Raw genomic sequence first — 22,181 nt, 5'->3', positions numbered from 1 at the left:
CTTTGGCCTGCTGACAAATCCTACATCGCTTAACATATCGTTCGACATCACGCCGAAGACACGGCCAAAAGTAAGACGAAGAGACGAGCTGAAGGGTCCGGTCTCGGCCGACATGACCCTCAGAATGGAGCTCACGTATGTTCTGAAGTCGCAAACTGCATTCGGGAACACAAATGCGGAGACCCTTGAAAAGAAAGCCATCATGAAGAAAATACTCATCTGTCAACCCATTCTCCACGTTGTCATAAACACATGCAAAAAAAGGTTCAGTCTTATATAAATCCGCAAAGGCAGCAAAACCAGGACCTGAGGTGTGTACGGATGTGAGTAACGTGTGACAACGACTTAAGGCATCAGCAACGCGGATTGTTTTACCCGACTGGTGCCGTATCGAAAAAGTAAACTGCTCCAAGAAGGCAATCCAGGAGGCATGACGAGCGGAGACCTTGGCTTGGCTATCGAGATGGCGCAATGCATCATGGTCGGTAAAAAGAACAAAGTCTCGGTGCACCAAATAATGTCGCCAATGTTTTATAGCTTGTACAATCGCATAGAATTCAACGTCATAAGTACTATACCGTGTGCGAGCACCCAAGAGCTTTTCACTAAAGAAAGCTATAGGACGTCCTTGTTGGCTTAGAACAGCTCCAATGCCCAACTTGGATGCGTCACAATGAAGTTCAAACGTTAGCTCAAAATCAGGTAGTACAAGGATTGGTGCGGTCGTAAGCTTCATCTTGATCAACTCAAACGCAGTTGTAGCCTCACTTAGCTTGTCCAATTAAACCGGCCCTCTTTCATACAGTCCGTGATAGGGGCGACAATGGAGCTAAAATGAGGAACAAACCGATGGTAAAAGGAAGCAAGGCCGTGAAAATTGCGTACGTCCGTGACCGCGGTAGCAGCCATGACCGAATGGTCTCCACTTTGGCCAAGTCAACTGATAGGCCCTTGTCGGAGATGACATACCCCAAAAATTTAATGGTAGTAGGACCAAACTCACACTTTTGCCATGCAGCAAATAACTTTTCCCGCCGTAAGACATCGAGAACCTCGCGTAGGTGAGCTAAAAATGAGAATGTCATCAAAATAAACAACCACAAACTTGCCTATAAAAGGGCGCAGAGCCTGGTTCATTACCCGCATGAAGGTGCTAGGAGAGTTGGACAAGCCAAACGGCATAACTAGCCACTCGAATAACCCTTCACGTGTTTTGAAAGCTGTTTTCCACTCATCGCCAGGGCGGATGCGGATTTGATGATAACCACTTTTCAAATCGATTTTGGAAAACAAGGAGGCTTTACCAATCTGGTCGAGAAGGTCATCCAAGCGGGGAATAGGAAAACGATAGCATACCGTAATTTTGTTAATGGCACGACTGTATACACACATACGCCATGATCCATCTTTCTTGGGTATTAGTAATGCTGGAACTGCACACGGACTGAGACTCTCACTAATATGACCCTTACGGAGTAGGTCTTCAACTTGGCGACGAAGTTATTCATGTTCCTGAGGACTCATGCGGTAATGAGGTCTGTTGGGAGTGTGGAACCCGGAGCTAGGTCGATTTGATGTTGAATACCACGGAGAGGAGGCAAGCCGAGGGGAGTTCGTCAGGGAATACTTCACTGAAGTCACGAAGCACCATGTCAAACGAGGGAGATACATAGGTGGTCAAGCAAGGGACAGTAACGTGTGTGGCAAGCAAGGCCAAAGCAAAGCCTTCAAGGCGAAATTCCTTCTGAAAATCTGTGTGAGAACACAGCAGCGCAGGACCAGACTTGTGGACAGGAGTCGGAACCTGCAGCAGTGGTGGGTGTAACCAATCACGGAGAAGTGGCGGTGGAGCACTGGGAGTGGATAGACGCAGCTCTTGGGACGGCAAAAGGACAATGTTATGAGTTTCCCAAATAAATTGGTAAGTGTTCTTCACCCCATCATGGATAATCTTACGATCATATTCCAAGGTCTGCCTAAAATAAGATGACAAATGTCCATGGAGGCGACATCAAAGTACATACGGTGTTTGTAGAACTCGCCAATGGAGAAGGGAACAAACGACCGCTGAGAGATGCAAACACCGACACCGTCTTGGAACATGTCATCGAGTAAGGAGTGGGATGATCCTCCAAAGACAGTCCAAGATTTTGCACCGCACTTTCAGCAATGACATTGCGGCAGCTACTAGAATCAATGGTGAAGGTGCAAATACGTCCACGGATTGTGCAAGTAGAACGGAAAATATTTGTCTGTAACCAATGCTCTTCACGTTGTTGAGGGGTCAAGCAGACATTATGAGATACCAAGGAACGCCCCACATCTCCTTGTGTGAGATGGACATGTTCGTCGAGTTGGTCAACATCGTCGTCATCTGTGTCGTCGTGTTCGCTGGGAAGTGCCGTGTGATGTTCATCAGCTAAGAGACCTCGCCTAGTTTGATTCGGGCAGGTCGTTTGTCTATGTCCAGGTTCTCCACATGAGAAGCAACGCAACGCGTTGCCGATCGTCTCAATGCTTGGTCTTCGTTTGGACCGCGCAACTCTTGCTTACTAGGTTCAGCCCCGTCGCGAGAAGTGTTGGTGATCGGTGATGTTTGTTGCTCATTCACACACCCGCGAGAGTTGGAGCCACTCCATGCAACTTGTCGTGACTGTTGTTCAAAAGAGGCTGCGCGTCGGTGAGCTTCGGCCACAGTGGTTGGATCAAACTGAGCAAGCGAGTTTTGCAACTGGGAACGCAATCCTCCAATAAAACGTGAAACAAGCTGTATCTGACTATCGGCAATATCATTACGTGTCAAGATTAAGTAAAATTCTTCAGCATACTCATCAACTGAACGTGATCCTTGTCTCAAGTTTTGCAATTTGGTATACATTGTGCGATCATAATTATGTGGCAGGAAGGTGTCTTTGAGCTTCTTCTTAAGCTTTTCCCATGAACGAATTGGATCCCGTCCTGTTCGCACACGAGTTGACTTCGTCTGACTCCACCATGATGCAGCATGACCTCGAAACTTTGTGGCAACAAGAGTTTGTGTGAAAGTCCAAAGAATATTGTCATATATAAACGATGTTTTAAATGACTAGTGTTAATCTTTTTGCTTGCTTTTAATGATCTTTATAATAATAGAAGGTAATGAATAATAAACAAACACATCAATTAAGGGTAATTCTCGTATATACCACTAAAATAAGTTTTTTTTTCTTCAAAAAATACTACTTTTAATTTTTTTTTCTTTTCAAAAATATCACCAAAATGTATTTTAAAAAAATACCACAAAATTAAACTAAAGTTCTAATATTAAAAAATAAACCATAAATCCTAAACACTAAATTCTACCTTCTAAAAACTATATCCTAAATCTGTAATTGTCAACTCAAACCTTTAAAAAGAAAATTTTTCTTTTAAAAATCAATTTTTTTTTTTTTTTTTTTTTTTTTTTTTTTTTGTGTGTGTGTGTGTTTGTGGTATTTTTGAAAAATAAAACTTTCGTGTTATTTAAAGAAAAAACTAAAATGTAATATCTTTGAAAAAATACTTTAAATGTGGTATTTTGAGAAATTTTTCTTTAGTTAATTTAGTCAGTCATAACATTTTAAATAACAAGTAGAATGCCAACACTGATGCTCAACTGGATTTATCTCAGTTTCAGCCTTATTTCGTCTTGTTAAGTTTGAGTCCAGTTCGCCCTTAGGGCATCTCCATCCCTAATACTCACTTTAGGGTCTTTAACTTTTAATAAGATTAAAAATAATACTAAAATAAGTTAAGATCCTTAATCTTTTGTATTTATTTTTACTCCTTCCATTAGTCATCCTTTAGTATGGGTGTCTTAAACAAATTTTGTTAAACATTAGACCACAATGGCCTCTACATCGCTGCGGAGTCCAGGGAAGTTAAGTGGATTTTTTCCCTCAAAACAGATTCGGAAGAGCTGATCTCCCCACCATTTGGTCTGTCACATCCTCTTCTGTGTGCTCTGTGTTGGATTGAACGAATTCAGAAGGCCTAAACCAGATACAAAAACCATGGAAAAATCAATTAAATGATCATAATTCATGAGAAAGGTACAGACAAGACAAGGCTTGAACTGCACAATATCAAACCTAAAAAGAGAGAAATAAAACAAGAGATCTAATGATATTAACTCAAAATAGTTGTTCACCAAAGGAAGGATAGCACCATAAAATAGCTCCAATCAGAGGTAGAACGCAAAAAACAAACAAGAAGGTGGCTGCACATATACAGAACTGTGATGTGATAATACTCCATGAATTTTCTTCTAACTAAACTATAGACCACATAGATTTCTCGAGAGAGACAAGACTAACCTGCAGTTTAGTCCACTTACTTACCCACAAAACATGCAAATTACAGCATCAGAGATGAGAAAATCATGACATTTTCTTTTTGATATTGCTGCTTCTGACTATGGAAACATATTACATATGTACCATAATGTTTCAGCGATAGAAGGTCATTTGACATGTACCATAACACAACATGTAAACTATATCCATATACATATGCTTGCAATCCCAATCCCAACCTTAGTACCTATAAGTGTGAACATTGATCTGAACTCAGAGCCCCAAAAAAGACTAACACACTCATCCTGAATAAACTTACATCTAATTTGATCTTTACATTTCAACCTACGATTAATAAATTTATGTTCCAAATCCAATATAAATCAAACATCATAGCTTATGACTCTCTTTCACTCTAATCCCTAAAGAAGTTCAATTCTCCAGAGACCGAGAAAAGATGAGAAATACTCACTTGCCAAGGCAGTGGCGAAGAACCTCTTTGGTTTTATCGCATTTCCTAACAAACTTCCCAGGTTCAACCTCCTCCGTCTTGCACTGCGATCTTACCACCGTGGTGGTGGAGCAATTGCTATTGGCAGCGGTGGAATCTCCGAGCGGTTGATCGGGGAGATCTTTGTCGGCTTTAGCCGCGGACGAATCGTCGACCCAGCTCAGAATTATGTAGATACTGAGCTTTACAATTGGCATGAATTGATTGGTTAAATAAATAATAATAAAATAAATAATTAAATTAAAATAAAAGTATTATTATTTAATTCTTTTGACACTGAGATACAAGTATAACCGATGTAATTGCTCTTAAAACATTTTTTTTTTATTGTTAAAAAATTCACAGACATCCCATCGATATGACCAATATGAATGATCTTAGATAGTAGATAGTTCAGCATACAGAACTTCCAATTTTTATTTTTATTTTTCCAAATATCTGAGTTCCAGTCAGGTATGCACGTGGCTTCTTGTAGTAAATACGTGCATACATGTTGTTCATTGTAATAACTGTTATATCTTATTCTTGTGACGACGTAATCTTATATATCTGAATAATTTTGGTTGTTATATTATATATAAGGAATAATGTACACTTCATATACAATGTATTAGATTGTATATATTGGTTAAGATTATTAGATTAAATTCCGGTTTATTAGGAATCGGTTTAGGATGGTTTTGTGTATATAATACATACATGTAAAGTTTTTTACGATTGAGAAATACAGAAAACATTTCACAGATTCATCTTTTTCATCTTTGCTCATGAACTCAAATATGGTATCAGAGCTTTTCTTCCGCGTAAATCTGTGATTTCATCTTCTTCTTCTTCAAATTCTTCAAAATCTCACCGTCGATTCGCTTCTACCATCGTCAAAACATCACCGGCGACTCTTTTGATTGCGAAAATGGTGCGGAAAGGGGGAAAATTGAGAAATCGAAGTGAAACACCTGAAGGAGAAACATCCGCATCTAGGATCGTTCGCGGTTCCACTGTTGTTGAAGATCCCGAAGATGATTTGGCGAAACAACGTCGTGCTCTCCGATCGAAAGGATATGGAACTCAAGGATCTTTATCGCGACTCTCAACAGAATCCGATAATCCGTTTAATCTCCAATCCTCTGATCATCCAGGTTTGATGATCGTCGCTCACACTCTTGATGGTACTAATTACAACAGCTGATCAATTGCTATGAGGATTAGTCTAGAAGCTAAGAACAAGCTTAGTTTTATCGATGGATCTATCCCTAGGCCATGCGAAAGTGATTATGAGTTCAAGATCTGGAGTAGATGTAATAGCATGGTGAAGTCATGGATTTTGAATGTTGTGAGTAAGGAGATCTATGATAGTATTCTCTACTATCAAGATGCGGTTGAAATGTGGAATGATTTGTTCACAAGATTTAAGGTGAATAACCTTCCAAGGAGGTATCAGCTAGAGCAAGCCGTGATGACTCTGAGACAAGGATCACTTGACTTATCCAGTTACTTCACGAAGAAGAAGACTCTATGGGAATAATTAGCCAATACGAAGTCTAGAACAGTGAAGAGATGTGATTGTGATCAAGTTAAGGAGCTGCTTGATGAGACTGATACGAGTAGAGTTATTCAGTTTCTTATGGGATTAAACGATGATTTTGGAAACATCAGGAGCCAGATACTGAATATGAAGCCAAGACTAAGCTTGAATGAGAGCTACAACATTTTGGATCAAGATGAGAGTCAGAGAGTTGTAGGAGTGTCTTCTCGACCAATCTCTAATCCTACTGCTTTCCAATCTCAAGCTATAATTCCGGATCAGAATTCAATCCTGATGGCACAAGGAAACTTCCAGAAACCTAAGTTTTCTCATTGCTCACGTGTTGGACATACTGCGGATAAATGCTACAAACTTCATGGCTATCCTCCAGGACATCCAAGGGCAAAGAAGAATAAATACGTTGGGAGTGCTAACTTGGCTAGTACTGGTCATGTCGAGGATATTAAAGATACACCTAAGGAGAGTCTCAATGAAGATATGTCGAATGACCAACTCCAACAGATGATCTCTTATCTAAGCACCAAGCTTCAGTCTTCGAGTGTCACTTCATGCCCTGATAAGGCCATAGCTTCGACTTCAAATTCCGTACCAACTATCTCACAGATATCTGGTACATTTCTGTCTTTATACGATTTCAGTTTCTATGACATGTTGACTTCTTCTATACCTCATGAAACTGAGTTGTCTTTTAGAGCTTGGGTCATAGATTCAGGAGCTAGTCATCATGTTACACATGAGAGAAATCTTTATGTCGATTATAGGTCTCTAGATAGAACCTTTGTTCATCTTCCCAATGGTCAGACTATCAAAATAGAAGGAACCGGTTATATACAGCTTAGTGATGCATTGTCCTTACATAATGTGTTGCATATACATGAATTTAAATTTAACTTGTTGAGTGTTAGTGTTATCAGAAAATCTTTAAGGTCTAAAGTTAGTTTTACTTCTGATGATTGTGTGATACAGGCTCTTACTCAGGACCTAATGATTGGCAAAGGTAGTCAAGTTTCGAATTTATACATTCTGCATTTGGATAAAACCCTTGTTAATGTCTCTAGTTCTTCTTTTCCTGGTAAGTCTGTCTGTTCTGTCTCTTCAGTTAATACATATATATGGCATAAAAGGTTAGGACATCCATCTATTGCTAAGATAGAATCTATTTCTGATGTATTGTTACTATCCAAGTCAAAAATAAATAAAGATAAAACTCATTGTCATGTTTGTCATTATCAAAACAAAAGCATTTACCTTTTAAATCGTTGAATCATATAAGAGAAAAACCCTTTGAATTAGTTCATATTGATACTTGGGATCCCTTTTCTGTTCCAACAGTCGATGGTTATAGGTATTTCTTGAAAATTGTTGATGATTTTAGTCGTGCTACTTGGTTATACATGCTCAAACAAAAATCTGATATTAGTAATGTTTTTCCTGGTTTCTTAAAGTTAGTAGAAACTCAATATAAATTTAAGTTTGTTCTGTGCGGTCTGATAATGCTCATGAATTGAAATTTGCTGATTTATATTTGAAGCATGGCATAAAAGCATATCATTCATGTCCTGAAACTCCTGAACAGAACTCGGTTGTAGAAAGAAAACATCAACATTTGTTAAATATCGCTAGGGCTCTTATGTTTCAATCTGGGGTTCCATTGGAGTATTGGGGTGATTGTTTTCTTACTGCGGTCTTCCTTATTAATAGGCTACCTTCTCCGGTTATAGACAATAAAACACCCTACGAAAGATTAACTTCTAAGATCCCAGATTATCATAGTTTAAAAGCCTTTGGTTGTCTTTGTTATGTTTCTACTTCACCTAAGTCTAGGACTAAGTTTGACCCTAGAGCTAAGGCTTGCATATTTCTAGGATATCCCTCAGGTTACAAAGGCTACAAGCTATTAGACATATAGACATACTCAGTTTCAATTTCACGACATGTCATTTTTTATGAGGATATCTTTCCTTTTGCATCATCCACTATCTCGGATGATGCAAAGACTTTCTTTCCTCATATTACTCTCCCTGCTAAAATCACAGATGAACATTTGCCTTTAGTGCAATCATCTTCCGATGCTCCTCACAATCATAATGAGACATCTTCTCTGGTTTCTGTTCCTTCTGACCTTAAACCAACTAGGCAGAGAAAACTGTCTTCCCATTTGCAGAACTTTCATTGTTATAATAATAATACTCTTACTAATACTAATACTTCTCCATATCCACTTACAAACTATATTTCTTACTCATACGTATCTCAGCCTTTCTATGCTTTTATTAATGCTATTGCAAAGTCGAAAATAAAGTCGAAAATCCCTAAAAAAATTTCAAAAGCTAGGTTGGACAAGGTATGGGTTGATGCTGCAGGAAAAGAGATTGGTGCTTTTATAAGGACCAAAACTTGGAGTGTTTGTGATTTACCTAATGGTAAAGTGGCTGTAGGTTGCAAATGGGTATTTACGATCAAGTACCATGTTGATGGGAGTATTGAGAGATATAAGGCTAGACTGGTGGCGAAGGGATACACTCAACGAGAGGGAATCGATTTCACTGACACATTTTCTCCGGTTGCAAAGATGGCAATGGTAAAGATGATCTTTTCTCTCGCACCCAAGATGCAATGGTTTTTACATCAGTTAGACATCTCTAATGCATTCTTGAATGGTGACCTCGATGAGGAAATCTACATGAAGTTACCACCAGGCTATGCTGAGTTACAGGGAGAAGTTTTCTCTCCTAATGTTGTTTGTAGGTTACATAAATCGATCTATGGCCTCAAACAGGCGTCGAGACAGTGGTTTTTGAAGTTCAAGACTACTCTTGTGGGATTTGGCTTCAACACGTGTCATGGTGATCATACTCTTTTCGTGAAAGAAGCAAACGGTCAGTTCTTAGTAGTCTTGGTATACGTAGATGACATTCTCATTGCAACTACGGATGCTACCATGTCTTATACTCTACGAGATCAACTAAGTTCTGTTTTCCAGCTTCGAGATCTTGGTACACCTAAATATTTTCTTGGCATTGAGATTGCAAGAAATGAGGAAGGGATCTGTCTCACTCAAAGGAAATATGTTCTTAACTTGTTGGAGACTACTGGTTTTTCGGATTTCAAGCCATCTAATGTTCCCATGAAGCCAGACCAGCAAATGTCTTTGACTAGTTTCTCTCGACGAAAGAAGAAGAAGGTTCCTACAGTATCGATGAAGAATATGAAGTTGAACCTGCTCATCCTTCTGATTCTACCCTTGCACTTTTAACAGATATGAAGCAGTATCGCAGATTGATTGGAAAGCTTCAGTATCTGACTATCACTCGTCCAGACATTACTTTTGCAGTTTCTAAGCTTGCTCAATACTCATCTGCTCCGCGAAAGTTTCATCTTCAAGCTGCACATAAGGTACTTCGTTACTTGAAGGGTACCATTGGACAGGGATTATTCTATGGAAAGGATGATGACTTCTCGCTTCGAGGATTCTCTGATGCAGATTGGGGAGCTTGCCCTGATAGTAGGCGCTCTGTTACTGTCTATGCTATTTTCATTGGTCAGTCATTGGTATCTTGGAGATCCAAGAAACAAGATATGGTTTCAATGAGCTCTACAGAATCTGAGTATCGAGCCATGAGTGTGATTACCAAGGAGTTGTTGTGGTTCACATATATCTTGAAAGCGCTCCGGGTACCTTTCTCTCTTCCAGCTTATTTGTATTGTGATAACGAGGCTGCTCTCCACATTGCGAGTAACTCTGTTTATCATGAACGTACGAAACATATCGAATTTGATTGTCACAAGGTTAGAGAGGCGATTGACGATGGTATTCTCAAGACCATGTTTGTTCGCACCTACAATCAGCTTGCTGACATCTTAACCAAAGCTTTACATCCGGTTCTCTTCAGTGCTAATATTGGCAAGATGGGAGTCATCAATATCTACTCGTCTCCATATTGAGGGGGGTATTAGATTGTATATATTGGTTAAGATTATTAGATTAAATTCCGGTTTATTAGGAATCGGTTTAGGATATATAATACATACATGTAAAGTTTGTTACGATTGAGAAATACAGAAAACATTTCACAGATTCATCTTTTTCATCTTTGCTCATGAACTCAAATACAGTGAAACCCAACTCATTGATTTTAAGAGCTCAAGGATGATGAAACGAGTAGTCTCGTTAAATATTGAAATACATAGAAAATCGGCTACTTCGAGAGCCAAATGTCGGATTAGTTGAGCAGGCTTGAGTATCCACTGTTTTGGTTTTCTATCACGAGTGTTTCACTAGGGATTTTAATAAAATCATTTTATCATAGATATTTTGGGGAACTATTAATTGTAAGGGCATCTATATTGGTTATTCAGGGAGGGTGTCAAAAAAAGAAAAAAATAATATGAAAGTACCTTTAAACTCATTTTGAGGTGTTTCTACGTAGACATCTTTTTTATTTCCAAAGAGTAGATGTTTTAAAAATTTGATATTAAATTATATTTAAGACACCTATGAAAATATTTGGGATAAAGATGGTCTAAATCTCAGTTTCTTTGTGGCCAAAAATACTTGTAGTTCACACTATACCATATTCCACATGTACATTTACGTGTTTATATATGTTTGTAAAACGTACGTGTACACTTTATTCTTCCTGAGCCGCGCGTTCTCGTGATTGTGCCATTTCCGAAACTTCTCTCAGATGCGCCGTTCTAATGCTAATATCTGCGTTAATATTAAGTTTACTACACAATAGACTGAAGGCATAACTCAAAGGGGTTTTCCGAAATGTATGAACCGAAAAACATGGTAGTAAACTTAATATGGAATTTACGTGCAGGAAATTAGATGCCTTAAAGAAATAAAAAAATATGGTTTGATTTAAGGTTAGAAGATCGAACATTTGGAAATATGGATTGACACTCTCTATTTTTCCACACTAATGTATAATATCTTAAGATAATTAGATGGAATCACATGCCGAATTTGTATAATATCTTCAAAGGATACTCATGCACATCATTTATCCTGATTTGATAAAACATGGGTGTAGAAATTAAGGATTTGAGGAAGTGATTGAATATTGTTGGTCACGGACAACCAATTTGACGCCATGCAGCATGCATCATTTAGGGATAAAATGATGAGTTATATATATAACTTAATATTTTAAAATAATACGAAAACATTCTTAGAAACTTACCACAATGAAGATTGATTTACTAGCCACTAATCTATAAATTAATAAATTTTTATAGTCATGAGTTGGACGTATAAAAATCAATAATTCCATAAAAATGATAAAGTATTTTTTTTAAATCCTATATAAATATATAGTCTTATTACTCTCATAAATTAATAATCATAAAACTAATATATATGTAATTAAGAAAATTAACAATGTTAATAGGGGAATTTTCAAAAATACCCCTTTTTCTATGTCACTTTTTTAAAATACCCTTTCATGTTGGTCATAAAAAACTAAACTAAATAAGGCGCAAATCATGTTTTTAAGATAACAAACACAAAATAATTAAGAAATAAAAAAATGGAATAGTAAGACAATTTAGAGTTGGCAAAATTCATAAAAAATATGTAAATTATAAACATAGAAAGTGTACAAATAACGAAGATTCTGAAAAATATTATAACAAAAAAATTTTCAAAAATATACAAATCTCTCTATTAATTAATTATTATTAACTTATCGATAAATTAAAAACTCTATAATTTAATAAAATTTCACAGTCCCGATATTATTAGTTTACTTAAATTCAAAATTCGACTAAATTCAACACAACAAATAAGTGACATATACAACAGTTTGCTAAACTACAAAGATCTAGCTTATATGCATGTTCAAAGATTCATTTTTACCAAACATGCACGCAAATCGTAGCTGTGCATCCTTGTTTTTAGCCCTGCGCATATTAACCGAATATGAAACCCGAACCCAAACCCGACCCAAAGTAAGCAGTTTGGTTCGGGTTCGGGTTCGGATAGTGTAAAATACCCGATCGGATTAGATGATACTCGAGCGGGTTCGGGTAATACCCAATACCCGAATCAGATCCAAAGATACCCAAACATAATTCGAAACCCATTAAACCTCTAATCCCTAATCCCCTTTTCTTTTGTTTGTCTTTGTCGACTTCAGAACTGGTTATAGCCTGTTCGACTACCAAGCTTCAATTGTTTTATTTTGATTCTACATGTCTTATTTTGAATCTTATATGGTTTTAAGTTACTCTGACTTTGCTTTCTCTGTTAATATGATTTGCAGATGGGTTCATAATCACCAGTGAACGAAGATTATACCGATGATGATTTAAACGACGAAGAAGAACTTTTGACACCGACTTCTAAAGCAAGGGGCAAAAGGAAACAAACTCATGGAAGTGGATCCGGTGGTGGTACTACTGCTGAGAAAAACAAGACACCAAGGACACTAGCACCAAGGTTTGGTGTGTGGACCCATTTCACAAGATTATCAGGCAGCCGTAACATATGTAAGTGTAACCATTGTGGAAAGGGATTAGGATGTTCAACCAAATCAGGGACGAAGAACTTGTGGAATCATCTCAAAATATGTAAGGCATACAAGGCATGGAAAGAAGGTCAAGATGCTATAGGAGGACAGTAGGTGATTAATAAGGAAGGAAATCTACAGAATGCAAAAGTCCCTGATTATGTTTTCAGAGAAGCACTTAATCAAATGTTGGTGATAGGACAGGTGCCATTGTCTTTTGTAGAAGGAGTGGCATTAAAATTCTTTTGCAACAAGGTTAGCCTTTTCTTATAATCTTATGTGCATGATTTAATACATGTTTCTTATACACTTGATTTAATCAATCTTCTTCTTATATGTAATTCAATTAGGTAAACTTGTATAAGCCGCATTCAAGAAGGACATCAACAAGAGACATTGTGAAAATGTATGTTGAGAGGAAGGCTAATCTTCAACAATGCTTTCTAGCTAATAAGCAAAGAGTCTCACTCACCACTAACATTTGGGTTTCTTCGGTAACATGTATTTTTTTTTAAAACTAATATTCATATTCTGGTGATCTGATCTTAGGTTTTTATTCGTACTAACCTATAATTATTATTATTATTATCCTTACAGGTTCAAGTTACATGGTTATCACAACCCATTACATTGATAAACACTGGCGATTGAAGAAGCTAATCATTGGGTTTAAGAACGTGATAGATCACAAAGGTACGACAATAGCAAACACACTTCTAGAATGTCTTACTGAATGGGGGATAGAGAAGGTGTTTAGTGTTACGGTTGATAATGCAACTGCTAATAGTAATGCTCTGAGTCAGTTTCAATATAGCTTCTCTGAGATAACAAAGGATTCTCTGGTTATGGATGGAGATTTCATGCATATGAGGTGTGCTGGTCATATAATAAATTTGATACTGAAGGATGGAATGTCTGAAATCGATGGTAGTGTGACTGCAGTCCGTAATGGCATATCATATGTCAGATCAGGACCAAATAGAAGAAAGGCGTTTCAGCAAAGAGTGGAAAATGGTAGGTTCACAAGGGGTAGTATACCACTAGATGTGCAAACAAGATGGAATTCTACGGATTTGATGCTGACAAGGGCGGTTAAGTTCAAAGGAGCATTTGATAAAATGGAGTTTGAAGATAAACTTTATAATGATCATTTTTTGGAGTTTGAGAACGGCGTAAAAAGGATTGGACCTCCTCAAACCTCAGATTGGCGTAAAGTTGAGAGGTTAGTAAAATTTCTTAATGTTTTCTATAAGGCTACATTGATAATATCGACCTCCACTACTATGAATGCACATCAGTTTTATGGCGAGATAGTTAACATAACTGTAAAGCTTCAGTTACTTTGTGCTACTGGGGATCACGATGTGAAGGTAAATGCTGAGAAAATGTTTCAGAAATTTGTTAAGTATTGGGATGGTTTGAAGAACATTAACAGGATGTTTGATCATTGTTAGTGTTTTTGATCCCAAAAAGAAGATCCAGTTTGCAAACTTGTGTTTTGAGGAGTTGTATGGGGTAGATACTGTAGAAGCTGCGGTGATGAAAGATTCAGTTAAGGCTATAATGCGTAATATGTATAAGGAGTACAATGAAAGATATGCGGAAGCAGGAGCATCTGCGGAACATACTCAATCTCACTGCTCATCTCAGAGTACTCGAGAGAGACATCAATACGTGTTTGACTCACTCGATGATGACTTTGATGGATACAACCCGATGGAGCAGAAATATGATACATTGCTCAGAACTATTGGAGTTAGAGATACTAATGAAATGGATACATATCTGAGAGAAGAAGTTGAGAATCCGGATTTGATGATGGGAGTTTAGTATGATGTACTCTCTTGGTGGAAAGTCAATAGCGAAAGGTACCTTGTTTTATCTCAGATGGCTAGAGATTTATTTGCAATGCAAGTATCATCTGTTGCTTCTGAAAGTGCTTTTAGCACTAGTGGAAGGATAATAGATCCATATAGAAGTTGTCTTACACACTACATGGTGGAGGTTCTGATGTGTAATTAACAGTGGTTAAAACAAGACATTAAGTTTGAAGAAAATGTGCTTACAAATGCACAAATTCTTGCAGAAGTTGAGTTTGAAGATGAGCTTCAAAGAGATCGATTTTCTTATCTCTTTATGCCATGGCATGTTAATTACTTACTTACAAGTTATTTATTGTTTGTAATGTTTTGTTTGTTTATTTTCAGAGTTTGAATGTGAAGAAAAGGAATAGAAGACTGGATAGAAGACGGGAGTGTGGACTATGTGTTTTGGTTTATTTGGATATTCGAAGATGACACTAGCTTTCCCTACTTGTTTCTCTCTTTTAAATTTTAGAATTTAGACTTGCATTCTCTTTGAATCCCCAAACTCTTTAAGAGTTTCAGTTCTGAACTTCAATCTTTATGTTATTCTCCTTTCATTTCTAATCATTCTCTTTGGTTTTCGATATTTAAGTTATATGCTGATTCGGGTATTTTACTATGAGTTTGTGTTTTTGGGCCAATTTTGGGTATTTTTTTATCAATTTCGGATAAAAATACCCGAAATATATCAGATATCCGAAATTCATTTCGTACTTCGGGTGCATCCAAAATAATCCGAACCCGACTCGATTCTATAAAATACCCATTCAGGTTCTAATTTTTAAAGATCCAAAGATCCAAAAATCCGTAGATCTGAACCCGATCGGGTTCGAGTACCTGAACGCCCAGGGCTACTTCTTTTTGTCATAACGATTTTGTTTGATAATATTTACGTTTTACCATTTAAGTATACAACGGTAGTATCCCAAGCTGTAGCACGGTGCAAAATATTTTTTAATCATTTAGAAAATATATAATATTTTGTAATTCGATCATAAAAATCAAACACAACCCATATTTGATGAAAATGTTAAGTGATTTATTAAATGATTTGTAGATCCATATAGAATTGTAAAATTATGAAAATCAAAACACATGCATTTTGAAATAACATGTTTTAACTTTGGATTTAAATCTTTTTATTTTTCACTTTCAAATCCATTCAAATTTATTTAAAACAGAATGTAGATTTTGAAATCCAAAAACAAATCAAGAGATGAATAAAATGAGATTTTAACAAGTATTTATAGATCTTATAACCAATAACACATAATTTTGATAAGTTTTTTTAAAATTATTGATTGAATAACACATGACTTTTGTTTAGATTTTCAAATACATTAAAATTATTGAACCCATAATCCCCCTAAAGACCAATAGCAATTTGATGTAATATCCTACAAAATTAACTTTAGCTGGTCAGTACACATTCGACAAAAGAAACCAGTAATATACCTTTTTTACCAAACGAACATTCAAATAAAATATATATATTTTTCGTCATTTTTTGTCATTAAAATAACGTCATATATAATGACCTGTTAGATTTATAAATTTTAAATATTTTTGTTCGATAATATATATTTTTACCAATTAGACTAACATATAACATTTTTTTGTTGCCGCCATAACGACATAATAACGGTCCACTATACAATGCCAAACTTTTTGTTAGTAAGATTTAGATTTTACAAAATAATATATGTATAACAACCCGTCCCGTGGACCCCACTAGCCCCCGCTAGCTTGTTCCCATAGGCCCAAAGCTGGTCCTGCAGGGCATCGATCCTAATCCTTCACCGTGGTAAATGAAACTATTCATCCAAATCCACAGTAGGTTATTGGTGCGCCAGGCGTTCCTCGAACCTTGGTCCTCACCCTTTATCAACCTTTCCACAGGACAAGTTGCCACCAATTAATCTGCAGGTCAAGTCGCCACCGTAGCTACATACTAACGACCCCCTAACTTATAAATCCTAAATTTTTTTTGACAATTTTATTTTTTACAAAATAACTTATATTACAGTACAGTAAACTACAATTCGACAATTTTATTTGATAATACATTTTTTTACCAAATAGATACGCGAATAAAAAAATATATATATATATTTAATTTTTTACTAAATAGACATGCAAATAAAAGATATATATCATACAAATTTATTAAATTTTTTTCGATAATATAGCTTTTTACAAATTAGACAAGCAAATTGTAATAATTTGTTGCTACCATAACGACATACTAATGGTCCAATAATTTACTAGATTTATTTCTTACAGAATAACATATATAAGTAAACTAAACTATTTCAGATAAATTAGTTCGGTAATATACATTTTTACCAATTAGACAAACACTTTAAAAATGTAAAATAACAAATTTTGTAAAACAAAGTTAAATCTCTAGAATGACACTATTTGTGAAACATAAGGAATATATGTTTTGGTCATTATAGAAATGTTATATAAAACGACACACTAATTTACAAACTTGAAATTTGTTTTGAACGGTAATATGCAATTTTACCAATTAAACAAGGAAATACTAATATTCTATAAAGACAAGTAATGGTTCACTAATTTTACATTTGTGCATACTCTTTCCATCTCGGGATAGATTGGTTGCATCAACATATGGTTCATCTGAATTGTCATCAGGGTAGAATGGAGTTTGAGCGTACAGGAGGGAAGTTGGTTTTTCAGGGAATTAGACCGACTTCAGGGAGTCTCGTGATCTCGGCCATGCAGGCTGGGAAGATGATCGAGAAGGGTCGTGAGGCTTATTTGGTTACTATATCGATGTCGGAGTCAGTAGGACAGTCTACGGTTAGCGGTATTCAGGTCGTTGAGGAGTTTGAGGATGTGTTTCAGTCAGTTCAGGGATTACCACCATCTCGTTCCGATCCTTTCACGAATGAACTGGAACCGGGGACAACGCCGTTATCCAAGGCTCCTTACAGGATGGCTCTAGCAGAGATGGCAGAGCTGAAGAAGCAGTTGGAGGATCTGTTGAGAAAGGGATTCATCCGTCCTAGTGTCTCACCGTGGGGAGCGCCGGTGTTATTTGTTAAGAAGAAGGATGGGAGTTTCCGCTTGTGCATTGATTACAGAGGTTTGAACCGGGTCACTGTGAAGAACAAGTACCCTCTTACCAGGATCGTTGAGTTGTTGGATCAGTTGAGAGGTGCTACTTGGTGCTCCAAGATAGATCTGGCGTCGGGTTATCATCAGATTCCGATAGATGAGGCAGATGTGAGGAAGACTGCGTTCAGGACGAGGTATGTGCATTATTAGTTTGTGGTGATGCCGTTTGGGTTGACTAACGCGCCAGCAGCGTTTATTAGATTGATGAACAACATGTTTCAGGAGTTTCTGGACGTGTCTGTCATCATTTTCATCGACGATATCCTGTTATTCTCTAAGAGTCCTGAGGAGCATGCAGTGCATTTGAGGGAAGTTCTGCAGAAGCTGCGGGAGCAGAAGTTGTTTGCTAAGTTAAGCAAGTGCAGTTTTTGGTAGCGTGAGATGGGATTTCTGGGTCACATTGTTTCGGAAGAGGGGGTTTATGTAGATCCGGAGAAGATTCAGGCTATCAGGGATTGGCCTAGACCGCATAATGCCACAGAGATCAGGAGTTTCCTTGGTTTGGCAAGGTATTACAGGAGGTTTGTGAAGGGCTTTGCAAGCAAGGCACGCCCTATGACTAAGTTGACGGGGAAGGTGTTCCTTTTGTTTGGTCACAGGAGTGTGAGGAGGGCTTTGCAAGCCTTAAGGAGATGTTGACTACTACGCCAGTTTTGGCTTTGCCTGAGCAGGGAGAACCCTATGTGGTTTATACAGATGCATCCAGAGTTGGTTTGGGGTGTGTGTTGATGCAGCATGGAAAGGTAATTGCCTACGCTTCGCGGCAGTTGTGGAAGCATGAGGACAACTATCCTACTCATGATTTGGAGATGGCTGTTATAGTTTTTGCCCTGAAGATTTGGAGATCTTATCTTTATGCTGCAAAGGTACAGGTGTAAGAGCCTGGAGTACATATTCACTCAGTCCGAGCTGAACTTGAGGCAGAGGCGGTGGATGGAGCTGGTGGCGGATTATGATTTGGAGATAGCCTATCACCCTGGTAAGGCTAACTTGGTTGCAGATGCTTTGATTCGGAAGAGGGCAACTTCGGCTCAGGAGCATGAGATGGAGTCTCTGGTAGGAGAGATCGGTGCGTTGAGTTTGTGTGCTGTGTCTCAGGAGCCGTTGGGTTTGGAGGCAGTTGATAAAACAGATCTTCTGAGCAAAGTGCTGTTGGCACTGGAGAAGGATTTGGGGCTGGTGGATGCCTGAAAGGATGTTGGTTCTAAGTATCAGGTTTCGGCTAATGGTACTATTTTGGTGCATGGGCGGATTTGTGTGCCCAGGATGAGGAGCTGAGACAGGAGATCTTGAGAGAGGCTCATGCGAGCAAGTTCTCTATTCATCTAGGAGCAACTAATATGTACTGTGACCTCAAGAGGTACTATCACTGGGTCGGCATGTAAAAGGATGTAGCTAGTTGGGTCGCGAGGTGCGATGTTTGCCAGCTAGTGAAGGCTGAGCATCAGGTTCCAGGCGGGTTGCTGAAGAGTCTACCCATTCTCGAGTGGAAATGAGATATAATTACTATGGATTTTGTGGTAAGATTGCCAGTGTCTCGGACCTTTGATGCTAATTGGGTCATTGTGGACCGGTTGACTAAGTTGGCACATTTTCTGGCCATTAAAAAGACGGATGGAGCAGCGGTCTTGGCTTAGAAATGTGAGGGAGATAGTCAGGTTGCATGGGGTGCCAGCGAGTATTGTGTCTGATAGGGATTCTAAGTTCACTTTTGCGTTCTAGAGGGCATTTCAGGCAGAGATGGGCACTAAGGTGCATATGAGTACAGCTTATCATCCTATACAGATGGACAGTCTAAGAGGACGAACTAGACGTTGGAGGATTTGCTGAGGATGTGCGTGTTGGATTGGGGTGGCCATTGGGCAGATCACCTAAACCTGGTAGAGTTTGCTTACAACGACAGTTATCAGGCGAGTATTGGGATGGCTCCTTATGAGGCTTTGTATGGGAGGCCATGTCGTACACCGTTATGTTGGACTCAGGTGGGGGAGAGGAGCATGTATGGTGCTAGTTTTGTTCAGTAGACCTCATAGAAGATTCGGGTTCTCAAGCTGAACATGAATGAAGCTCAAGATCGGAGAGGAGTTATGCCGATAGGAGGAGGAGACATTTTGAGTTTCAGGTAGGAGACAGAGTGTACCTCAAGATGGCCATGTTGCGGGATCCGAACAGGTCATTGTCAGAGACTAAGTTGATTCCGAGGTATATGAGTACCCCTGAATTATCTCTAACTCATTAAAAGAAACTTAATTTCCAATAAATATAGATTTATATATTTTCATAAATAAATATAAAAATAACAACATATTAGATATCATGATGTGTGATTATATATATATATATATATATATATATATATGTAAACTAATTAATCTCAACATTTAGTGTGATTATTCATTAAAAAATGGAAATATTGATGCCGAAAAACAAAAATGGAAATATTGATAACCGAATAGGAATATACGTTTTAAATGTACATTAATCTAGGTGCTATTAAAAAGGAATGAGACAATAATCCTTATCATTATAAATAAACGTAGTACCCAAAAAAAATTATAATATATTTAAAATGAGTGATTATCAGATTATGAAATTTTTTATAGTTACTGGATTAATCATAAATATAAAAATTTGATTTTTAAAGCACACAAAAAATATATGTTTCCATAAATTGTAATATTTTATAAATATTTTCTTTACCATATTCACATAATTTATGGGTGAAAATTATTCTTACACGAATACGTTGATTTTCAAATTTTATTAATTTTTTCATAATAGTTTTTTGGTAATAATCCGTTATTTATAGAAAATATTAACAAACCTACTAACTCAAAAGATTTAAATAGCCTAATCACAAATATTAAATCAATAAATTAGATTATCTTCAGAAGATAACAAACCAAACCAGTGCCCAGTCTAGATTCTAGATAACTAGACCAGTCTAGTTACACAAACCAAACCAGATAACAAAGTCCAAAATCGACCTGGGTATAACCAATCTAAACCAATAGCTAAGCGATATAAACTATAAACCCTAATCTGCAACCAGAGAACCCGGTCGCAGCCGCCTTCCCACTAAGTTGCGGATACTCGCCGGACCAGGACCACCGGCGAGCCAGGAAGCCGGAAGTTGAACAGAGAAGGTGACACAGGACCATCACCATCCCGCCAATGTAGAGTCGTGAAGAGAAGGAAGAAGAAACCAATCTAGCAATCCGGAAGCCATAGCTCAGTCGTGATAGAGACAAAGCAGTAGGGAGTAGATCGGAAAAGCCATCGACGGTGGCTTAGCCTTGCCTTTCCGGCGGTAGACCTCCCCCGTCAAAACCACCAGCCGTGACAAAACCTCCTGCGTCTCCAGCCGTTCAGATCTAACCGCCGTATCTTTCTCATTCCTCGCCGAGAACTTCCTTCTTCTAACTGCATAGCCACGCCGCCGGTAGAGCTCTTACCGGAAGTATCCTGCGGAAGCTTCTCCTCACGAGAAACTCCCTTGATTTCGATCTGGTGACCTCGCCGGTAAGTACAATCGACTGCGGATGAAGCGCCATGGACCAGTAGTTCCTCTTCGACGCCGGAATCGCCGGAGGAACCCTTCACTCGGTGCACGGATTTGTGATCAGAAGAAGAGAAAAGAGGAGAGAGGAGAGAGTCGCGAGTAGATCTCACGCGCTCACCTCTCTACATATAAGCTCAATACCTAGTTTCTTTTTATAATCAATTATAATAACTATTGAAAGCTTGTTATTTAAATTATTATGGTAATAATACTAACATAAAAAATAACATTTTGTTTTAATATGATTCTATTAATAAATTATATGTTCTTTATTTTTATTAACTTTATTTAATGATATGTTTTTATAGCCTTTTTAGAATATTTTACTTATATTGATTTTAAGAAATAAATATAAAATAAAAATCAATATAACTTTGATTTGTATATATATAAGTAAATTTTAGTGGAATTTTGCCTTAAAATAGTATGTATTAGTTTGAATATGTTATTCTGAAATAATATTTTAATATAATAATATCATTTAATTTAAATTTTATTTATTTTTTAAAAATCAACCAATATTTAGAAAAAAGAAGTTCTGATGGTGTCTCTAAAAATCTCCCCAGATGTCTCTCTTTCAACACTTTTTTTTTTAATTTTTTTATTTGAAGACTGGAACTGTGTTCTGCACGCAACAACAAAAACCAAACACCTCTCCACTTAGCTTGCCTTGGCATTTTCATGGTGGCTGCTACACTCATAGTGGAAAAGACGTATTCAGTCGA

At 37.4% G+C, this 22,181-nt stretch overlaps 1 pseudogene; it reads right to left on the bottom strand.

Annotated features, from left to right (window-relative positions):
* LOC104744127 lies at positions 3,783-5,021 on the bottom strand (annotated as a pseudogene).

This window comes from Camelina sativa, chromosome 14 (assembly GCF_000633955.1).
Source record: "Camelina sativa cultivar DH55 chromosome 14, Cs, whole genome shotgun sequence".
NCBI lineage: Eukaryota > Viridiplantae > Streptophyta > Magnoliopsida > Brassicales > Brassicaceae > Camelina > Camelina sativa.
The sequence above is the reverse complement of the archived record's forward strand: the minus strand, read 5'-3'. Positions and strand labels throughout refer to the sequence as shown.